Source organism: Pseudophryne corroboree, chromosome 7 (assembly GCF_028390025.1).
Source record: "Pseudophryne corroboree isolate aPseCor3 chromosome 7, aPseCor3.hap2, whole genome shotgun sequence".
Classification (NCBI taxonomy): domain Eukaryota; kingdom Metazoa; phylum Chordata; class Amphibia; order Anura; family Myobatrachidae; genus Pseudophryne; species Pseudophryne corroboree.
The window spans coordinates 240,104,665-240,112,903 of NC_086450.1; the positions used below are offsets into that span (position 1 = coordinate 240,104,665).

An 8,239-nucleotide genomic window follows, 5' to 3' on the forward strand; every position below is an offset into this window, starting at 1 on the left:
CTCTCTGCTGTAGTTACCAAATATATCTTTTAGCAATAAACACACAGTGATCAGCTCTCTGCTGTAGTTACCAAATATATCTTTTAGCAATAAACACACAGTGATCAGCTCTCTGCTGTAGTTACCAAATATATCTTTTAGCAATAAACACACAGTGATCAGCTCTCTGCTGTAGTTACCAAATATATCTTTTAGCAATAAACACACAGTGATCAGCTCTCTGCTGTAGTTACCAAATATATCTTTTAGCAATAAACACACAGTGATCAGCTCTCTGCTGTAGTTACCAAATATATCTTTTAGCAATAAACACACAGTGATCAGCTCTCTGCTGTAGTTACCTGTTGGTGAAAAGGAGAGACAGGAGTCAATTCCAAATATCAGTTGAAGATGCAACCAATGAAACACAGGTATAACACTGCTATTGATATTAGCTGCCACTTAATAACTAGCCACTTCATATACTAGGCACTGCAGCGTCCCAATAGGTCTGGCGTCCTATACTATACTGGTTAAGTAAGTCTACAAACACATGCTCTTTGTGATTACAGCCCCCTCCCCCACACAGCAACCCTCCACCAGAAGGTGTTAATCAACTACCAAATGTGAGATCACTAAGCCCCCGTCAATCACAAAGTTTTTGCTGACTACAGATATTAATCCACTTAACAATTTACCAAATATATCTTTTAGCAATAAACACACAGTGATCAGCTCTCTGCTGTAGTTACCAAATATATCTTTTAGCAATAAACACACAGTGATCAGCTCTCTGCTGTAGTTACCAAATATATCTTTTAGCAATAAACACACAGTGATCAGCTCTCTGCTGTAGTTACCAAATATATCTTTTAGCAATAAACACACAGTGATCAGCTCTCTGCTGTAGTTACCAAATATATCTTTTAGCAATAAACACACAGTGATCAGCTCTCTGCTGTAGTTACCAAATATATCTTTTAGCAATAAACACACAGTGATCAGCTCTCTGCTGTAGTTACCAAATATATCTTTTAGCAATAAACACACAGTGATCAGCTCTCTGCTGTAGTTACCAAATATATCTTTTAGCAATAAACACACAGTGATCAGCTCTCTGCTGTAGTTACCTGTTGGTGAAAAGGAGAGACAGGAGTCAATTCCAAATATCAGTTGAAGATGCAACCAATGAAACACAGGTATAACACTGCTATTGATATTAGCTGCCACTTAATAACTAGCCACTTCATATACTAGGCACTGCAGCGTCCCAATAGGTCTGGCGTCCTATACTATGGTAAGCTTACTCAGAATCCAAGAAGGTTCTGGAGTCTTATCTTTGTTACTGGAAATATTATTTTTGATAAATAATTAACAGTATTTGGAATCAGACTCCAAGAAAGTGAAGTTTCTTTCCACACAAAAATTAAAACCTAATTTCCAGCTTTCCGGTCCTTTCAGAATCAAGGAAAAGCAAAAGGAAAGGGTAAAAGGCAAACAGTTGAAACTATGGTTTAATAGAATTAATCATTATATGAATATGGAAAACATTCTCCTGGTCTCCAGAGATAAACTATCGGAGTTTATGATCATGTGGATGCCCTGGATAGAGTATGTGTCCTCTAAGGACTACAAGGACTATGTCTATGCTGCCAAATGATCTCAACGCACAATTGATCGGATGGATAGTCTGCACCCCATCCCCTCCTCAACTCAATTGTCCCCCCTAGTTTGGTCACACTCTGTTTTCTCTCTACTATTCCTCTCATTTCTTCCCTCTCCTTTCTCTACAGCTTCTATACAATGCCATTTGAGATTGTAATTATACTATAGTATGGATAGAGGACGAAGGGATACCAGACGAATGTTATGTAAACACCTACTTACGCTAATGTCTATACTAACCCCCCAGCAATGGGGATGTTATGCCTCTCTACTTTTCAAGGCTATGATGTATTAGACCTTCGTTTGTGCCCTGATGATTTTCCCCCTCATCTGTCAAAATGTGATGCAATCTTTATACTGCTATGTTGTACCTGAATAAAAACAGATTATACAAAAAAAAAAGGCAAACAGTCCAATCCAACAAGTTTGGCAGGACTAAAAGGTATTGGGCTACCAGAGGACCGTTTTTCAAATCTGAAGATAAGCCATCAGCCTGATGGTGAGGGCCTCCACCTGGGGCGACCCAGGGTGGGAGGCTGATTTCTTCAGTTTACATCGAGCTGGCAGCAGTCTACTACAGATGTCTGGGTGCAAAAAAAAGCAGTATCTCACGGTATGATCTACAGCCACACCACACTGGACATGCCCAATCTTATCTGATCTTGGAAGCTAAGCAGTGTTGGCCCTGGTTAGTACTTGGATGGTAAACCTCCTGGTAATACCAAGTGCTGTAGATGTTTTTAAGCAACACCCTCAATAAAAATTGTACCAGCCCGTCTTCAGTGGAAACGAAGATTAGGGCTTTGCAAAAGGCAATTCAGGTTCTTCAGTCAGGAGTGATAATTCAGTTCCTCTTGCACATTAAGGACAAGGTTTGATTCCAACCTGTCTCTAGTCCAGAAGCCAAATGGGTCATTCCAGCCCATACTCAATCTCAAAGCACTGAACAAAAATTCACCAAAATTATGGTAGTGATGGCATCTTATATCTGTTAGCAGGAGATAAGTATTTTATAAAAACCCATACCTCGACGACTTAATAATCCTGGCACAGGCTCAGGAATTGTTCACGATCATCTGTAACAGACAACAGCTTGTTACAGAGATATGTTTGGCTCATAAATTGGGCAAAGTCGTTCTGGTTCCTACACATCGGATGACTCACTTGGGGCTGTGTTGGAATTGGGTATTCAGGGAGTACTTCTGAACAAAATATCCAAAATTCACTTAAGGATACAGGAATTGCAACATAGTCAAACGGTATCCATTTGCGCTGTAATGTGTGTGATGGGTTTGATGGTGTAGACATTGGACATGATGGAGTATACTTAGTTCCATTCGATACATCTGCAATATCTGATCATTTCCAAGTAGAAACATTTTTCATCAGACAATAAAAGTGCAGAATATGGTCTTCCTCTGGAAGTAAGGAGGTCAATAGCTTGATAGTTATTGGACATCCTATCCTGGATAAAGGAAGGCTCCTTTGAATATCAGATGGCAACTCTGACAATGAATGCCAGCCTGTGGGGCTGGGGTGAAGTGTCATGAAGGAGTTACTTCCAGGGGCAGTGGACCAAGGAAGAAATGTTGCCTGCCAATAAATATATTGGAACCTTGGACCATATATATGGCATTTATTCAGGCAAATTGAATATCCTTCTAATGAATCCAGATCGAATCTGCTCAGACAAGCAATGGCAGTGGCGTACCTCAACCATCAGGGAGGATCTCGCAGCCAGATCATAATGAAGAAGGTAAGTCACACTTTAAGGTAGGCAGAACTTTGTTGTCCAGCCTTGTCCGCAGTACTCATTCCGGCAGTCCTAAACTGGGAAGCAGATTTTCTCAGTCAACTCGCCATTCAGGTAAACGTATGGACTTACACCCCAAAGTCTTAAAAAACTGGTAGATAATAGATAATGGGGGTTACTGGAGATACATCTGATGCCATCCTGTCAGTACAACAAAGGTTTCGCATACGGGTCAAGAACAAATCCCAGAGCGATCTTGTGGATGACTTGTCAACTTTCGTCTGGTTCATGTGTTTCCACCAATCGCCTTGTGAGACGGTGATAAGAAAGGTAAGACAAGGAAGGGTGCCATGATACTAATACCTCTGGCTTGGCCCAGAAGACATTGGTACACAGATCTGCAGAGGATGTCGATGGATGCTCCATTTCTACTCCTTCAACGGCCAGATCTGCCGTCTCAGGGTCCTGGTTATCACAAACACAAAAGTGACTCTCGAGACTTCCATACTGAAGGCAAGAGGACTCTCACAACAGGTAATTCTAATTATGCTCAGAGCAAGGAAAATTTCCTCAGCTTGCAGTTATCGACAAATATGGTAGATCTATATTCTATGGTGCAGGGATCAAAAAATTTGACCCTTTGTTTTTCAGTTTCCAGAGTCTTAGCATTCCTTCAGACAGGAATGCATAAAGGTTTATGGCTGACTTCCTTGAGAGTACAGCATTGACAGTATGGTTCCAAAAAAGATTTGTTAACCTACAGGATGTGCGCACTTTTTTTTCCAAGGAATGCTGCACATTCAACCTCCTTTTGTTCTTCCTTCAGTGCCTTAGGATTTAAAGGCCCTTCAGGTTGTCCCATTTCAACCACTTGAAAGAGTGAATCTTAAATGGTTGACAGCTAAAGTTATCTATTTACTGACTTTTTGCTTCAGTTAGAATAATTTCAGGTTTTGGGGCATTGTTATGTCATCCTCCATTTCTGAATTTTTTATCCAGATAGAGCAGTTCTTCAAACCAAATCTGGGTATCTACCTAAGGTGGGTTTTTTTTTTTTTAAATAAACTTTTTTATTACTGAGACATCACGGATTTCACAGTACAGAACAAAGTGCATAGAAACTGTAAAATACAGGAGCGTAGAGGGATTGTAGCTAGGAGTTATACAGCAGATTCACATACGTCAAATAACAAAAAGTCTTACATTACATGTAAGCAATTGTTTAGTACATTGATATTATTATATATTGTGTTCGTAACCGTGAGGAGAGCCGCCACAGTCGCCCACCCTCAAACCAAAGATACAGGTTGGTCTTGTGCAGCCAGTCTAGTTAGGTACCACGTAGTGTTCTTGAGGCTGTTATGAATATGTAACCGCATAGTGAGGGGCAAAGTGGAGATATAGGATTCCCAGAGAATGAAAAACCTATCTACATGTTTACCTGTATCAACAATAGCCTCCACCTAATCCATCCTGAATATATGGTGTAGTTTACTCAAAAATAATGGTATCTGTGGTGGCGTACTATCTAACCACCCCTGTAAAATCGTTTTTTTCCCTGCCGCACTAAGGGCTATCAGTAATTTTTTACATTCCGATGGCATGCGGAGAGTGGGATCAATGATACCCAAAACTGCCCATTCGGGGGTAAAGCGCACATAGGTTATTAAATTAGCCTCCGCATATCTCCTAATGAGATGCCAGAAATATTTTACAATCGGACATGCCCACAAACAATGATATGTGTCAGCCTCACTCTGGTGGCATCTTGGACAAGAGTGTATTTCCGACGTTCCCATATGGTAGCGTCGTAACGGGGATAGATAAGTGTTATGATACACATTAAGAAATAATTCGGTGTACATGCTTGCTGGGAGGATCCTTCGAGAGTATAGTAATGCTTTTTCCATTGTTGGTATGGTCAGTCCAGGAAAGTGAGTCAACCATTTAGACATGCCACCTGTTACAGTAGCATGATCTAAAATTGTCCTCAAAAAAGTATAATGTATGGATATGGCCTTGTGACTCGGTACAGGGTGCGTTAAGAGGCTATCTAGAGGGTTGGTCCAGTCCCCCTCCGCAAAATGTGTAAGAACATGTCTAACGTAAAATTGTGTTTGCAAAAATGGAAGGGGAGATGAAACGACCACAGCATGTCTCGTTGAGACCTCTGAAAAGGTGAGCAAACGGTGGTCTTCCACAGATACCAATGACCGAATCGATGCTATACCAGCCTCCCTCCATGATGTAAAGGAGGGAGGCAGCCATACCGTCTAAAAACTCTGGGTTTTTAAGTAAGGGCAGGTGTAAGGAATAGTATTGATTCAATTTCGCATTGTGGCGCAGTATGTGCCACATTTTCCTAGTAGACCTAGTAGACCACAAGAGTGGGTTAGACCTAACATGGTCCGGTATCTCCCAATCATGTTGGTGAAGAAAACATGTTAGACCTACACAGTGGCGGATCTTGCCACGGGCAAGCGGTACTTTTGCCCTGGGCGCCGCCTTCCGGAGGGCGCCGGCGCCATCCGGAGGATGCCGCACCAGGGCAAGATCCGCCACTGTGCCCCCCGCAGTGCCCCGCTGTGCCCCCCCCCCACTTTGAAGGGAACCAGACGCGTAGCGTCTAGTTTCCCTTCATTGAGAGGACCTTAGTTGTGTGGTGCGCGATGACGTCATCGCGCACCGCACAGCATAGTGGCACAGACACTAGGGGTCATAATTGACCTCTAGTGTCTATGCTGTTCTATGGGAGAGATGTAATAACGTCTCTCCCATAGATCGAGGAGAGGAGAGAAGAAGAGCGGTGCCGGCGGAGGAGGTCTGGATCAGGAACGGGGATGGTAAGTATACTTTCATCGTCGCTACAGGGGGCATAAATGGAGGCGTAACTGACCACGCCCCCATTTGAAGCCACGCCCCTATACTTTGTCCGGGGCGCCACAAGGCCAAGAACCGGCCCTGGACCTACATTTGGCAAAAAGTTCTGTTCGAGGGATGTGTTTGTATATATATAGCTGTTTTGCAGCCAATCTCTCAAGTGTCTCAGAAGTGAGGCTTGATTATAGACTACTACATCTGGGAAGTTGATACCTCCATTGGACTTAGGTTGGGCAAGTTTACGCAAAGCAATACGTGCCCGGCCTCCCTTCTATATAAAGGTTCTGATAAGTTTGTTGATCATTTGTACGTCCTGTTTAGTCAGCAGTATGGGAAGTGTTTGCAATGGGTATAGTATACGCGGTATAGCCACCATTTTTAGCAGGTTAGCCCTGCCGAGATATGATAGTGGAAGACGTTTCCATCTCTTGATGTCATCAGTTAGAGTGTGTATGGCCTTGCTTACGTTGATTTTGTATAGTTCAGACATATAGTGTGGCACCATAATACCCAGATATATAATGTCAAAGTCGAAAAATATTGTTATACATATCCATTGTACTAACCCCTCATGCACATGCACGCTGCTCGTGCACCCGGTCCCCCGTGCGTACACATATCCGCAAGTTGCGTAGGAGATGCTCCGGCGACTCGTGCGCATGATATGTGTATTTACGGCGGAGTTTGTGAGCGTGTAGCGTGCGACTCGAACGCAGCATATTTAACCCAAATAGTGCATTTTAGAGATATAGTTCCCTTAGATAATGTCAGCGAGTAATGTTAGTTTAAACAGTTCCTGGACAGAGAGATTCGTCTTTGCATGATAGGAAGGGTCAGACAAAGGTTGGTAGGTGATGTCTGGTATCCAGCTGTAGGGTATTTTTAGGGTAACGTTCCGGTTTTAGTTAGGAAAAGATCGCTTGCTCCTGCGTATAGTTATGTGCAAAAGTAGATTATGAGCATTAACTGTATTTGCTGTAAATTACACATGCGGCGGGAATCCTGAGGATACCTCCCACCAGAGCAGTTGGGAAAGGACATCGCCTACCTGTTCAAATCCACCTATGACCTTTGCTGTAATGTAGAGACACATCCCTGTGTCCAATGAACAATGAGATTACAGTGACCATTGTATTGTGAATGTATGTTGTGTATAAAAAGACCACTGTTGCCTGGCCAGCACACAAGATTCTGAAGGCTCTCTCCCTGATAGCTGAGGACTGGTCCAGGACGCGCTTGCGAACGATTCCCCACGTATGTATATTCTCTGTAGCCATTATTCTCTATTATTCTGTTTAGATTTCCTTGTTAGCCTGTAGTGTATAACTTGTATCTGTTTACCCCTTTTCTCTGAATAATTCACTGTGGTGTTAGAGCCCAGTGGTTTACCACAAACAGTGTTGTGTTTTCACTTTCCTGCCTGGGCTTTTAAAGTAGATTAACCTGTTTAGCCTGTTTTAGATTAACCTGCATTGTTAAGGTGTATGCACTGCGGATACTTTGTATCGCCAGTGCTATTTAAGGTTTAAAGTATAAGCACATCCTTACACTGTTTTCATTAATAAGGTTTACAGTATATTACTCTGTGTGCGTACGTGCCGCGTGTGCGTCGTGCCCACGGCACAGCGTCTGATACGCTAAGTGCGTATCCATACGGTACTCAGTATGCAAATAGCGTACTTATTCCGTAGTGTGTGTAATAAGTCTGGCGGCCATAGCGGCTCCACGGTAATAGTGTATAGCTTTATGTTTTAAGGTAATATTTGACATTATCAATTGAGTGCATCGTCCGGTCCTCTTCATATCCGCAGCCTAGCAGGACAAGGCAGACTTTATCTATCAGCAAAGGGCGGGAAGGTAGTATCCCCTGTTAGCCTTTTCTTGGTCGGGGATACACTGGTGCTGATAGATAAGCGTCTGCTCCGCATGGTTTGTAGGGATGCTGGTGGGATCCGAAAGGTA

General features: G+C 42.7%; 1 pseudogene; it reads left to right on the forward strand.

Annotated features, from left to right (window-relative positions):
* The first annotated feature begins 2,262 nt into the window (after positions 1-2,262).
* On the forward strand, positions 2,263-2,381 carry LOC134947104 (5S ribosomal RNA; annotated as a pseudogene).
* The last annotated feature ends 5,858 nt before the right edge of the window (positions 2,382-8,239 follow it).